Source organism: Conger conger, chromosome 4 (genome assembly GCF_963514075.1).
Source record: "Conger conger chromosome 4, fConCon1.1, whole genome shotgun sequence".
NCBI classification, from domain to species: domain Eukaryota; kingdom Metazoa; phylum Chordata; class Actinopteri; order Anguilliformes; family Congridae; genus Conger; species Conger conger.
In genome coordinates, this window is record NC_083763.1 from 54,957,798 (window position 1) to 54,973,071 (window position 15,274).

Sequence of the window (15,274 nt, forward strand, 5' to 3'; positions counted from 1 at the left end):
TGTATTCCCCTATGCTCAGCTGAAGAATGGTCTGTTTGAAACCTAAAACACACTTTGTTTTTGATGTTCCACAAAACTGGAAAAGGACGTAGTCTCAAGAGTCAGGGCCTTTTTACAGATGGTGTGCTTAAACACAGGACTCCTATATCCATGATCTTTAAGATCTCTGAAGTAATGAGCTCCATCCCGTCCTGGGAAAAAAGCCTAGCCATCTAATCATCCACCAGTTTACCTGTATTAACAAGAGTGTGTGACTTTCTTCCTACTATAAGGACATCAATGTTATCCAGTATATAGTACTGGCTCTCTTAAGTTGCTGCATAAAAGGATCTCACTGACCAACAGTCTGACAGACAAATTGAGTTCTTATTATCTGAGGTAAGAGCTAGGGAAGATTTAATTTCACTGTGGGGGGGGAGGCCCAGGAGGAGGAGGGAGGCCCAACCCTGTTCCTGGAGATCTACCATCCTGTAGGTTTACATTTCGACCCTAACAAAGCACACCTCGTTCAACAGCTATAGAACTCGTTGACCTGCTAATTAGTAGAATCAGGTGGGCCTAATTAGGGTTGAAATGAAAACCTACAGGATGGTAGGTCTCCAGGAATAGGGTTGGGCCATCCCAAGTTCAGGTGTTCTCTCTCAAGAGTTGGGCCTTCAATCTGCCTTGGAATTGTCTGCCCTACTTCTTGCAGGGGTTTACCAGCTTTAATCTAACTTAAATTTAATTTAAATTGAACTGGCGGCATGGTTCTTTGGTTGGCCTGCAGAGGGACAGTGTATATAGTTCTCTATGGAATCCTCTTTCATAGGTGTGAAGCGTAAAAGCTCCCAGACAAAGAACCATTTTACCTGATAAAGGGCCCATGAACAAGATCGGGTTCTTCTATGGAATCACAGAGTACATTTTGGAACCTTTTTTTTTTTTTTTCTCTCTCTGCGTGTCGGTCTAGGCAACCCTGTCACGGCTGCCGTTTAATGATGAAACACCAATCTGCTACCAATGGCAGATGGGCATTCAGAGATCTCAATTAAACTGAAAGAAAAGTCATGGCAACCGACCTGTGGAGGACTCGTTGGGCAGTCGCTGCCACGGTAACAGCAGGGCGCTCTATTAAACCGAGCCGGATTTAAAAGCCCCACGGTAATGAAGATGGAGTCTTCAGGATTCACCGCATTTTATTGCTGCTGAAATCCTGATGTGAAGTTAGCTTTTTTTCCTCCAAATATCTGCCTTCGTTTCTCTACAATGTAGCACAACGTCCTAAACTGAAAAGAGGCAGGGATGTTTTTCCACTTCTCCACCTCTCCGGGCGCCAGGATAAAGCCGGGCCCGGCCGGGCCCAGCCGGGACTGGGTTCAGTCAGAGGTCCCCGCTTCACGGGCCAGTTCAGACACATGAAAGGAGGCTCATGAAAAATATACGAGGCTTCTGTGCACTTTCCCAGACCTGCAGCAGGCCAGGTGAATGAAGGCCAACATTCAAAGCCTTTGTTGACGTGTCCCGTCTAGAAATCTTTCCGTTCAGGACATGACCCCGTTTAAAAAAAAAACGCTCAGACACTAATGTGCTAATAACTGACCTGCTGTCTCTGAAGGTCATCGAGGTACTTGGAAACAGCCAAGTTCACGGCCCAACAATATTTTGACTGCAGCTTATCAAAATAATAACTACAGATGGGCCTAAAAGCATAATAAAGTTACGCATAATTACCCATTGGAAAAAGAACATTTAGACAGAAGTCTAGACTAATGGAATAGCATGCATACTGTGTAACAGAGCAAAAGAAGAATATTGAAGGAAAAAAACAAAAAAGCAAAAAAAACTGCAATTCATGATGCTGCAAAAAAATGTTTTTCATTTAATGCAGGCAACACCTATCATAGAGTCAAGATTGAAGTTTTACAGCACTGTTATGAGTGAAAAAAAACCGAATTAAGTAAACTACATCTGACTCCCCAACACTTTCTCAACTGAAACACATGTCTGAGGCATGCTATTTTTAGGAACAAAAGTGAGTTCATTTATTAATTTATGTATTTAAGCAGGGACTGCGTGCAGACTGGGTCAGTAGTATCAGTTACCAACTGAGCCAATTTGTATCCACAGTCCCTGGGCAGGCAGGAAATGAATTTAAAACCCTCTGAATTTAAAGCACCCTCATCTGTTAACAGCAAAGCTGTACCAAACCGTACAGAACAGGAACAAATGACAAACCAAAAAATAATAATAATAACCCCTTGTTTTTGAAGAGCTGTTTCCCAGCACAAGCTGTGGAGGCGTTCGCGTGTTGCGGTAACCCACGGTAACGCGCAGCACACTTCAAAAAGGAAAAAGAGGGTGCTTCGGGATAAAAGAATGTACAGTGCCACAGGCCGATCCCAACTGTGCCAGAACGGGACACGGCAGGTGCCTGATCTATTGACCCACACTGCCTCTCCCCTCCGCAGTCTTCCTCCATCAATACGTAATGAGATAAAACTGGCACGAGTGCAACCGGACCCCGCGCTACGGCAGGGGATGTCAGGCTAAAGCGGACACAGAGAACGCCAATACCGACTGACAAAAGCACCGTACAGCCTTACAGACCGTGAGCCGCGGATACCTGCTAGCGGCAGCTAACAGAAGCTACGCTAGCACAAACCAAAGGCGGACGGCTCTGCTAGGTTTCATCTAGGATTTGAGTACCGATATGCGCACACTATATTCCATTAAGATTTTAGGAAAGGGGGGGGGGGGGGGGGGCCTAAACTACAGAATATTCAAGAAGCTGCATGATGATGACAATAATCCCTGCCCCCCCCTCCCCCCTCCCAGCCCAAAACCAAATAAAGTCATTACTTCCACGTATATGTCACCCCACCACCACCCTAATTACTGTTCAGAAAATGCAGTCAGTTTTCTGTCAGTATTAACACAAGGAGCTTGACAAGGAGCACAGCAGCCTGCCTTTCTTCCAACGGGAGATTACATAACACTGAAACAGTGGGACATTTCTCATGCGTTTCCAAAAGGCTCGCGTAGGGCAGCTGTACCATTTTCATTCTACGACTTCAGAACTTAATATAGAAAAATAAATAAGTCCTACGGCTAAGCTCTTGAAACATATAATTGGGAGTTTTTAATATGCTTAAAACGCAGTTCAGTATTTCAGACAATAGCCCTTAAAGTGGGGCTCATTACTTCAGCACTGCATACCAGCTCACTTTATCCACAAAAAGCAGAACCGCCACTACTGTACCAGTACCTGAGAGACTCTACTCTACCCTACTCTCTAAAACATACCCCAATAAGTTTTTTTGACAACATCAGCCACTTTCAGCATTCTCAAACAACCCTGATCTTGTCTACCAGGAACTGGAAATAATGTCCATCTGAGGAAAAAGTGTATTCCTCCGACATACACACACGCACACGCACACACACACAGGCTCTAGGCGTGTGAGAGCAGGGCCGGTACCTGGCTGGCACCGGCAGTGATGCAGTCGGTGAAGGCGTTTTGGCGGGTAAAGAAGGTGAGCAGCTGTTGCCAGCGCGAGGGGGGCGACGGCAGCTCCTCCGTGGAGCTCCGCTTGGCCCACTGCTTCTGTTTGGGGCCCCCCGAGCCGGGAGCCGAGTTGCCGCGGATACCCCGCGGGTAGAAGGTGTTGTTGCCGAAGATGTAGTTCATGTCTGGGCGGCGTTCGGGGGCGGGAACCCCCCGGCGGAGAGACCTCGGGGCGACAGAGCGCTACAGCAGCGCGACACCTGAGGGCGGAGGTGGGGGCGGGTGCGGAAGGGGGGCCGGTTAGGTCCGGTTAGGTGCGGTTATTGCATCCTCCCTCTCCTGGATTTAACGACTCCGTGGAGACCAGACACCCAAGGGGGAGAAAGTCAAATCCGTCACTAACGGTACGCCGGCATTTCCCGATTCTCCTCGAGCGAGGCCATCATGATCCAGAGAAAAATCTCCTGAAAAGGTTCTCCTCCGCGTGAAAGTCCCTGAAACTTTTCCTCCCAAGTCCCAGACTTCCACCTTCCCCTGCCCCACGTGGGCGTGCCAGAGACAGCCAGGTAGGTTGAACAGCCGAAGCACTTCGCAGACGGGACCCCGTGTCAAACTCTCCCTTCTCAACCTCGCTGCAGGCTTCGGGCGACAAGATCTCCTCTCCAAGGCTTCCCGATGGAAGTGGACCGGGCGAAGAGCCGCGATGCGGAATGACCAGGGCTCAATCACTGCCCCCCCTCCTTAAAAAGCGGAAGAGGGATCACTGCTCGCATTAAATATAAATAGCAGGATCAAAGACAGGAAGACGTGGAGAGAAACCAATGGAAGCCCAGGCTCTCCGCTCCTCTACCTCCCCCCCCCATCCTCGGGTCTGAAAAAGCGTTTAATGCTATTGCCGGTCATTAGGGGCTGCGCAGGCCACAAGAAAGCTTTTACAAAGCCATTGATTTTCCCTCCTCCTGGCGTATTGTCCGGGGTGGAAACTCTAGCCCTGCTTCGGCAGATAAGATTACGGAACACTGTTTACGCCCCGCGACCCTTCACAATTACACAACTCCGAAACTTAATCCTGGGAAACGTGCGGCGGAAGATCCGTCACTGGAAGACAGCGAGGGGAGAGAGAGAGAGAGGGGGCGGGGGGGTTGGAACGAGAGAAAAAAAGAAACCCAGACATGTCGCTTCTCGGCATTGTAGTGACGGAGAGATCCAGGTGGGGTTTGTTTCCTCCAGGTGAAACGTGAGCCCATGTTGGCGGACGCGGACGGCTCGTGCTCCGGCTACGAGTCTCCCACCAGGCGCTGCGCTAGCTCCGTCTCCCACACAGCCGCCGACTCCCAGCGCACAACTCCCGCCTCTGCCATGCGAGGGGAAAAAAATAAATAAAAAAGACACAGGAGAAGACAGGGAAAGGAGAAACTGCGGAACGAAAACGCCGACGCTCCGGTGTGGATGATGGAAACGTGCGTTTCAGCTCCCTCCCGCTCGCTGTAACGGTAACCACCCAGGCAGCGAGGGAAGGCAGCCATAGGAGTGCCACAGGTGTCAAATGAGGTAGGAGATACTGCCACAGCTTACGTTTCGATGGCCCCCCCCGCCAAATTCTCCCCCCCCCCCCCTCCCCTAGGGGATGGAATCCATGGCAACTGATTTCACATCAAATAAAGCCAGCAACAATCCCCAGCAAGCCGCTCCAGACTCTCTCTCCTCCGTCTAAATATAGTCTCCGTGCGGAATAAAAATAGCGCTGTCGCATCATCGCGTTTTATTCTCGCGTCGACGTTAACACAATCGCCTAAATTACAGGTAGCATACCGAGCAAATGAAGCAGGTTTCTTTTCTTTCTTTTTTTTTGTTGCCGATGTTGCGCAACAAATGATTCACCGATCTTGGAAAGGATGACTGTGGTATTACTGATAGGAGATGAGACAACGGTCATCTCCTGATACACGCAATACTGCGGAGTGACAAACCGGTCTCTTCTGAGCCTCAACCTCAACATGAGAAGACTCAATGTGACATGCAACAGATTTGTACTTCCTTACCATCATCCACCAGGGCCACTGGCTAAATTCTCAGGCCAACCGACAAATTTGTATGATTACATTATTAATCATAATATTTACCACAAGTACATAGACCAATGCCACCCACCCAGTCCTCCATGATCCAGGATCCATAATAATGTTCTGTTCCACTGAAAAAATCTAAATCTAAATCTAATTCAGTCAAATTTACCTTTTTCTGTTTACTGCTGAAATGCAAATTAGCTCATTTACATATTTTGTCAGAATTTATCTTTTCAAGTCCATACCTCATGACAAGTGAAGTATGTACTTCCGAAACGATTTTCGGAGGAACATAACCTCAATGCATGTAAAAGCTATCCATTCCCATCTCTATGACTGACATGGCTGTCGGTTCTTGTTGGAACCAGCAGCACAAGATGGTGGGGAAGGGGCTTCACACAGTTCCTGGGGGTCCATGCGACTGAGCTGCCTGAACAGTAAGAGGGAGCAAAGCAGCCATATTGGCTCAAACTGAACCAGATGTCAGTTGTCAAACGTTGATGTTCCACTGCGGTAAGGCAACTGTGCGCCTTATGTCATCGAAGGGCAAAGTTCCAACTGACTGTAGAGTTTAAACTGCCTTTACTCTCCATGAACAAAAGAAATAAATCACTGCTCATACACCTAACGGGATCTACTCCGGTCTCAATTCAGCCCTTTAGAAGATGTATGCTACCCTTCAAAATTCATATTTGACCTTATAAATATTGGAGTGAATCAATAATGTATGCCCAATTAAATAAAAAAATCATAGGGTATGTATATTTAATGGCCACAGTTGCTGTGGTCTTCATGGAGTCGGGAGCAGATTAGAAGTCACCTCCTGACTGCGTGCTTCTGGACTGCAGCTATTAACCTAGGACTGGACAGCACTAAACCTCTAGAGCAGAGCTGCCCAGTCCTGCTCCTGGAGATCTACTGACCTGTACGTTTTCATTTTAACCCTAATTAGACACACTGGATCCTACTAATTAGCAGCTCAAGAAGACCCCATGCTGTTGAAGGAGGTGTGATTTGGTAGGGTTGCAGTGGAAACCTACAGGGCAGTAGATCTCCAGGAACAGGGTCGGGCAGGCCAAGGCTGAACAGTGTTAATTGCCACCTAAACACTGAACCCCATGGAGGACACTGGGGAAACATGAGGCAACAGACAGAAAGGCATATTTTCCCCAGGTGCCTTCAATGTAGGGGTGGGGGTGCGCCGTGCAGTGCTGCTGTCTGAGAATTAAGACAAGGGAGTGGGGAGAGCGTGGGCTGACTGTAATGACCATTATCAGGCAGGCCATCCATTACCACCGAGTAATTCACAAACACAGCACCCGTCACTTACACAGCAGGGGGGTTGACAGAGCCCAGGGAGGTCCCAGTTAATTAAGTTACAGCCTTCCCCAGTGTAAAATAGAAGCTCTGAACCACAACCCACCACCCACCACCCACCACCCACTCATCTTCCACCCAAAACCAGGAGTTATTCGAACTGGCAACCGCTTTCAGTCACAAACCTAGATACCATCTGCATTTGGACTGGGTGAAGGGGGGGGGGGGGGGGAAGAGAACCAAAATTTTTAACCTACACTAATTCTAGTGATGAAGGGTTAGCTATTGTTGGTGTATTATGTCCTGACCAATACACGTGCATTCATTGCTACATGAAGTTTGTGATGTATAAATCCATGCCTTTTCTTTGAGCACTCACTGTAAGTTGACTAGGAGAAGAGCGTGCGACAAATGCCTATAATGTAAAAAGTAAATAAAACCATGTTTCTCCCAGTGACAGGGCTGTGTTCCTTCGGTTTTAGGACCGGATGACAGTGTGGTTTCCCCCAGTGTCCGTATATTTTCTCCAGCCAGAGCCCCTTTGCAGGACCACACACGCACCGCCCCGAGTTTGATACTACTTTTATTTATAGCACAGTCATAAATCCAGGCCTACAGCTAGCTGCTAAAAGCAGAGCGGATCAGCCAAACCGCCCGGCTGAACAAACGCCCTTCCTGTGCGGGAGAAGTGCTAGATCAAGATCGTTTGTAGGGGGTGTTATTCCTTTAAAATGGAAGTGGAGGCAGACTATTCCTCAGGGCCCCTCTGGAGCAGCACAATGAAACTCCAGTGGGGGGTTAAATTAATGTGGTAACGGCGAGGGATTCCCCCAAGGCCCATTCCAGCAAATTTGCCTCCGCGCTCAAGAATGTGCCAGGTCTTATGAGTGTGCTCCACTCCAACTTAATCTCCACTTCATTCCATCTCAGACCTGAATCAAACACACGTCTTAGAGAATAAAAACCTACTTTGAAAACGCTACTGTGATTCCCGAGAACTGCCAGTAAAAACTCCTGGTACTAACCAAAAGCATACAGTCATCCGAAGGAACAATTTTCCTAATATTCCATGACATTACATTACATTAATGGCATTTGGCAGACGCTCTTATCCAGAGCAATGTACAGTTGATTAGACTCAGCAGGAGACAATCCTCCACTGGAGCAATGCAGGGTTAAGGGCCTTGCTCAAGGGCCCAACAGCCTTGCGGATCTTATTGTGGCTACACCGGGGATCGAACAACCAACCTTGCGTGTCCCAGTCATGTACCTCAACCACTAGGCTACATGCCGCCCCCTGTAAATAATCGTTTATTTAAAAGGCTGTAATTAATCTGCAGGAATTTTACTGGTGTCTATAAATTAAAGTATTTAATGTGGATTATTCAATACCTATGGGAAAGGACAGGAAGTACCGTTCCCATGAGACTTCCATTTGGCTGTGACGGAAGGGGAATCAATCAATCACTGTGAGAAACGTCTGTTGATTGGTTCACCTCTCCCCACCCCTCCCTAACTCCCTGTAATTTCTAATTAGATCAGTCCAATGTAAGGTGTTCATCGTGCCTATCACACATGTGCACAGTATACTTGTTTTATCATCACTAGTCATATTTGCCAAGTTGCTTTTGTTTTATAGCTGCTTTTGTTTGTTTTTGTTCTCAGCAGATTACTCTACAGGGTCCAAGTTCTTATCTATTGTTTGTGGTCACGTCCAGCACTTAGAACTGTAATTTGCTCTAGGGTTTTCAGCGCACTTGTCCCTGGTTACGCACTTTGGTGTGCATCGCCCTGGATAACAGCATCTGCTAAATGCCTGTAATGTAATGTTTCAGACAAGTCAGTGACTGACGGTCCAGTATATTTCATAGCTCTGCCCATTATTTTATTCATAAAACCTCATTAGTCCACCAGCTACGGCCAGCATTGTATAAACGGACAAGGGTAACGATGGTTCGCTGGGACTGGCGTCGACCCCAGAGGGAGTTCTAGCGGATGCTCGTGGCAGAGACTAAGATGAGCCAGCAGCCCTCAGGTATAACAGACATTATCTCATCCAGCACTTCGGACTCCAGATGAAACCCCAACGCGACCCAAGATTTACCCTCCAGCGCTAATGCGCTCCTAATGGATCGCATTACTCTCCCGTGACAAAGTTATCATATAATTCACCCAGGACAAAGTCCTGCTCGCGCCCGTTGAAGGCAATTAGCGCAGGGCCAGAAAGACGCTGAAGTTAAGTATACATGATGCTGTATTATTCATCGAGAACTGGCCGGGCTAATGTAGCTCTCTGCATTTCCTCGAGTGTCTCGCACAGCCTTCCAGGTCACAGGGGCTTCAACGATCGATGAGGGCAGATAGCGGCTCTGCTAACCGGGGAAAGCTATCCATTCCCATCCGCTGACAAGACAAGACATTAAATGACTGTGAGCACATCCAATAAACCCAACATGTCTTGTTTCAGAAACGGTAAAAAGATTGAAAGTCCTACGGCTCGGTTGGGAGAGCGTTGCGGCCACAGAGCGAACGTTGTTTGATCCCAAGGACCTACGTATGCTGAAAAACGTACGCGTTCATACTGTACATCGCTTTGAATAAAAGCTTCTGCTAAGAAGCGCATAAGACAGGATGCAATGATGGCCTTTAATGATGATTAGTGATGATATAGCCAAAAACCAGGACGCACAACAAGAGCCAATCAATTTCTGCTCTTAATAATTTAATTAGCTCAATCATATCTTTATCTGACAAGCACCAACTACAGCTGCAGCCTGCTGTAGCCTATCCTAAATATTTTACAATGCTCAAGTAGCCCACAGAAGTGAATTTTATAGAGCTGTCAGGATACTAAAACTAAGATAACAGGGTGGAACAAGAACCAGCAGACCAGCCCTCCAGGACCGATGTTGTGTACCTCTGGCCTACAACAAAGGTTTCACATACAACAGGGGCAGCTCCCAGGTTCACTTGTGCCAGATCACTGCACGTCTTTTTCAAACAGGCTATTCAATGGGAGAACCACTGGCAGCCCGTTTTACAAATCACCATGACAGCGTTGAGGCAAACTGACAGTTGATGGGAGGCTGTCAAGACCAGATTGGCAGTTTAGAATGCAAAGCTGACCGTCCGCTAGCTTCCGGCAAACCGCTGTAGTGCCAATTTGCAAAATGCTGCTGGTCCTTTTCGCATAAATGAATTAATTTTTTTGTTTGTTATTTTGCTGTTATCCAAAGCGACTTACACTTTAGGCTAAGCAGGGGACGATCATGGAACAACGCAGGGTTAAGGGACTTGCTCAAGGCCCCAACAGCTGTGTGGATCTTATCGTGGCTACACCAGGGCTTCTGGGTCCCTGTCATGAACCCTAGCCACAGGCTAATGGAAAAACCCTGCAAGTGATCCAGTTTATCCACGTTTTTCCACATAAGTCCATCTCCCTTGATTTTAGTAGTCAGGCCATTTACATAAATACAGGCAGTAAAACTGAGTAGCCTACACTTGTGCCTTTTAGCAACCAACTCACAGGAGAATAAATGTAAACTTAAATCCCTCAGCTACCCACAGGATCTAGGGGTAGCCTAACTGACTGGCCCTACTGGTAATAAATCATACATTTTTGCCGGTTAGCCCTTGGATATGTGGATGCGAACAGTCCCCGTTGGTGACCGTGTCCTTCCTCTATCTGTCAGTAGCCAGGGCGGTGGGAGAATGTGCTCTCCTTTCATAAGGACCCGTCTCCCTGCACGTCAATAAGCCGCCGCAGTTTACCGGCTGCTGGTCAACGGCGATTTCTCCCCCTCTCGCGGCTGGTCTCGGCTGCGGGGCGTTCGGTCGATACCGCAGCACAAGGACAGAGCGGTACATGGACCTCTCTCCCTCCGGCTCAGATGCCAAAGCGTCCAGGCCAAATTCATTTCGGTAGTAAACAGGGGGAAGAGATGAGCGGTCGTTTTTAAAAGATGAATTGACGACCGGCTGTCTTTCCCCGCGGCGACGTCGTAAAGAATGGCCGAACAGCACATCTTTCTGCATGCGCTCGTATTTTTCCCCTGAATTATGCAGACGCAGCATCCGTCCCTGATATCGTCAACTACACTGTAAATTATTTGTTTTATTCTTTCACAAACAAAAAAATAAATCAAAACATGATCTGTCTTTTCGTGCGAGTGTAAACATTTGGCAGGTCAACTGAAGGGGATGCAGTAAATAGGCTAGAAAGTTAGCCTACATAAAATAACAATTTAATTAATCATAATTCGAGCAGGGCAAAAGTGCCCTCTTAAATGTGATTGGCAATGCAAATAACATTAAATATTTAAAACCAAGCATGGAATTACCCATTTTAAAAAGTCAATAAGCAGATTAATTAAAACCAGATACAGGGTAGGCCTATAGCTTTCACTGAACCTTGTTTCAGCATTGAATAAAATAGGCCAGGCCTAAAGGTAACCTGAAGGCAACTCAAAATTCACCACAACGTGGTTATAGGGGACATGTTTCCCTCCATTTTTAAGCTTTTTATTGTTGTTTATTGTTTACAGATTGCTAACAATTATATCCAAAGCATAGCGCCACATTTTAACATACTATACAGTGCATCAGGCATCGATCTAAATTCTTTAATGAATAAAAGCCAGCCTCAAGTCGGAGATTGAGCATCTGGAATCAAGCCTAACAAAATAGCCAGCTTGTTGGTAAAACCAAAAGACTAACCAACCAACTGAGATACTACGCAGAAGGTATTTAAAAAGTCAGTCGCAAAACTTTATTAAACAGTTAATTTATCGTACATTTTGTGCAAATACTGAACTTTAGCCGACACCCACAGCAAAACAGTGAAGACTGTTTGACCTCTGGTCAAACCGATAGTGTGTTCGGTATTGGATTTTGTTGTGTAGTCTGCACACAGGTTTCAGTGGCTGTTATTGATTCACGAATGACCCTGAAAGGAAAGGTCGCAAAGTAGATATAAATAGCTGATCACCGCACTGTAATTGTTGTGATTCAGACCGTTATTACTCCTGCAGAAGACCTGGGAAAAACACAAGATGGACACATGGCCTGTACTGCTTGCCTATTAAACAACTGTGTACAAGCAACTGGTTGTAAGGGCATGTAAAAAGTAAGCAGGAAAAAAATAATGGAAGCAGTTTTCCTCCCGACTCCTCACCCCTGTTCTTTCTTCACCTCTCTTTCAGTCTCTCCTCTGTCAGCGCTAACCTCCAGTTCTCTCTACTTTAATCACAGAACAAGCGATCAGTCATGTCCAAATGATGGAGCGTCAGTCCAGAACATCTTCAGAGCACACACTTTACAATATGCGGACGCACACACACACACACACACACACACACACACACACACACGTACACGTACACACACACTTTACAATATGCACACACACACACACACACACACACACACTTTACAATATGCACACACACACATACACACTTTACAATATGCACACACACACACACACACTTTACATCACACACTTTACAATATACACACACACACTTTACAATATGCACACACACACACACGTACACACACTTTACATCAAATGCTTTACAACATGCACACACATGTACACACTTTACAATATGCACACACACACACACACACTTTACAATATGCACACACACACATACACACTTTACAATATGCACACACACACACACACTTTACATCACACACTTTACAATATACACACACACACACACACGTACACACACTTTACATCACATGCTTTACAACATGCACACACATGTACACACTTTACAATATGCACACACACACACACTTTACATCACACACTTTAAAATATGCACACACACACACACGCACACACGTACACACATTTTACATCACACACTTTACAATATGCACACACACACGCACACGCACACACGTACACACATTTTACATCACACACTTTACAATATGCGCACACACACAAGCATGCACAAACATGGACACATTTTACATCACACACTTTACAATATGCGCACACACACAAGCATGCACAAACATGGACACATTTTACAACATGCGCGCGCACACACACACACACACACACACAAGCATACACGTAGGTGCAAAAATACTTTACAACACACAAACACACACAGACACACACACACACTTTACCACACACACGGCAGACAGCTCTAAACCCAGTGTGTTTTATGCTGAAAGAGCAGAGTTGGCAGAAGAGCACGTAGCATTGCAGCACTCGTGTGTCTCACGACCTACTCAGGCTGTGACAGAGAGGCTGTGCGGGGATTCCACACACACACACACACAGACATACATACACACACACACACACACACACACACAGACATACATACACATATACACACACACATACCCACAGACCACATACGCACACACTCATGCACACAAACACACCACATACACACACCACACACATAGCTATGCTCACACACTCACAGACACATACAGACATGCACACACACGGGCACACACACACAGATGCTGAGATCACAGTACAGTGTCACACACAGGAGGCCTGGTGCAGACCACAGTCATACTGTGACTTCACCGTTCCCAATTACACTACATACTGATTAATTACCCCACACAGCAATTAATTACTGTACTCACCCTAACTCTGGCACAGAGAGATAAAGTTCTTGTCAGAAAAACTTGAAAACAAAAAGTCTATTTGAATAAACACTCACACACTCACTTTGGTGATACTCACAGACCATCACTTTCAGGATTTTGTTTTTCTATTTTTTTTTATTTTTTTATTTAATCGTGTCATTTTCAATGATTTCCAATGAGTTTTCCATATGTCAGAAGACAGGGGCAAAAATAGTTAATTCGTTAGCTAATTAAAACGGTCCTGCCTTCAATACTTACAATTAGTGCTAAATGCAGAAACATGAAACAGGCAAGATATATTTTCTAAAAGGCCTATCGTATTTACTTAACATCGTGACGCAATTGAAAATCAATTTTTAGAAACAAATATCCGAATAAATTCAGGAAGCAGGCTACTTTGAGTCGGTGACTGAGAGCCCCAGAGTCATTTGCTTGTCCCAGGTGGGGGGGTTTTTTTGAAGGGGGGGGGGGGGGGGGGGGTTAATGGTTTTAGGCACAGCCTTACATCAGAGGTGCAGGGATCTGTTTCACCTATCAAACACCCAGATACCCCTCCCATAACCCCCCCAGGGCACCTCAGAGCCCAGAACCCACTATACTACGCTACGCTGCAATGTGAACGCACACTGCTCACGGTCGTAAATCAGGGCGACCGCACTCAAAGGACCGGAGCGGTGTTCACGCCCCGGGGCCAGGGAGCTGGAGGGAGTCAGTAAAGGGAGAATGGGGCTGGTTACGAGGGCGTTTTTCTCCCTGAGTTACAGTTACACATCCCAGGAGAGGCAGCCGCCCTGACACGTCTCTTCCTGGAAATGTCAGAGGACATTACAGCACTGTCTACGGCTGCTCCCTCTCCTCTGCAGGTGTGTGTGTGTGTGTGTGTGTGTGCGTGTGTGTGCGTGTGTGTGCGTGTGTGTGTGTGCGTGTAAATGTCAGAGGACATTACAGCATTGTCTACGGCTGCTCCCTCTCCTCTGCAGGTGTGTGTGTGTGTGTGTGTGTGTGTAGGTGTGCGTAGGTGTGCACGGTTCTTTCCGGAAAAAAGGTTTAAGTGCACAAATTACTGCCTTCGTCAGATACAAACTCGCAGCACATCAGTGGTGGTAAGGAGGAACAAATGCCAGTGCACGTGAGAAAGCACTAATACACACAGCTTAAATCACAACATACACACAGGCACATACACACACACGGCTTAAATCACAACATACACACAGGCACATACACACCCACGGCTTAAATCACAACATGCACACAGGCACATACACACACACGGCTTAAATCCCAACATGCACACAGGCAAATACACACACACGGCTTAAATCACAACATACACACAGGCACATATACACATGTGGCTTAAATCACAACATGCACACAGGCACATACACACACAGCTTAAATCACAACATACACACAGGCACATATACACACGGCTTAAATCACAACATACACACAGGCACATACACACACACAGCTTAAATCACAACATACAAACAGGCACATATACACACACAGCTTAAATCACAACATACACACAGGCACATACACACACACAGCTTAAATCACAACATACACACAGGCACATACACAGCTTAAATCACAACATGCATACACACCACTTAGATCACAACACATGCACATACACCACCTAAATCCCAACACACACACGCACGCACACACACCACTTAAATCCCAACACACATTCACACACACCACCTAAATCACGACACATGAATGCGCACACCAATTAAATCACTACACA

The 15,274-nt window shown here is 46.4% G+C and overlaps 1 protein-coding gene across 21 annotated transcripts in view; it reads right to left on the reverse strand.

The window, feature by feature from the left end:
• dlg1a (discs large MAGUK scaffold protein 1a) overlaps nt 1-15,274 on the reverse strand; it is a 173,991-nt gene that overhangs the window by 72,393 nt on the left and 86,324 nt on the right. The window lies entirely within an intron of this gene.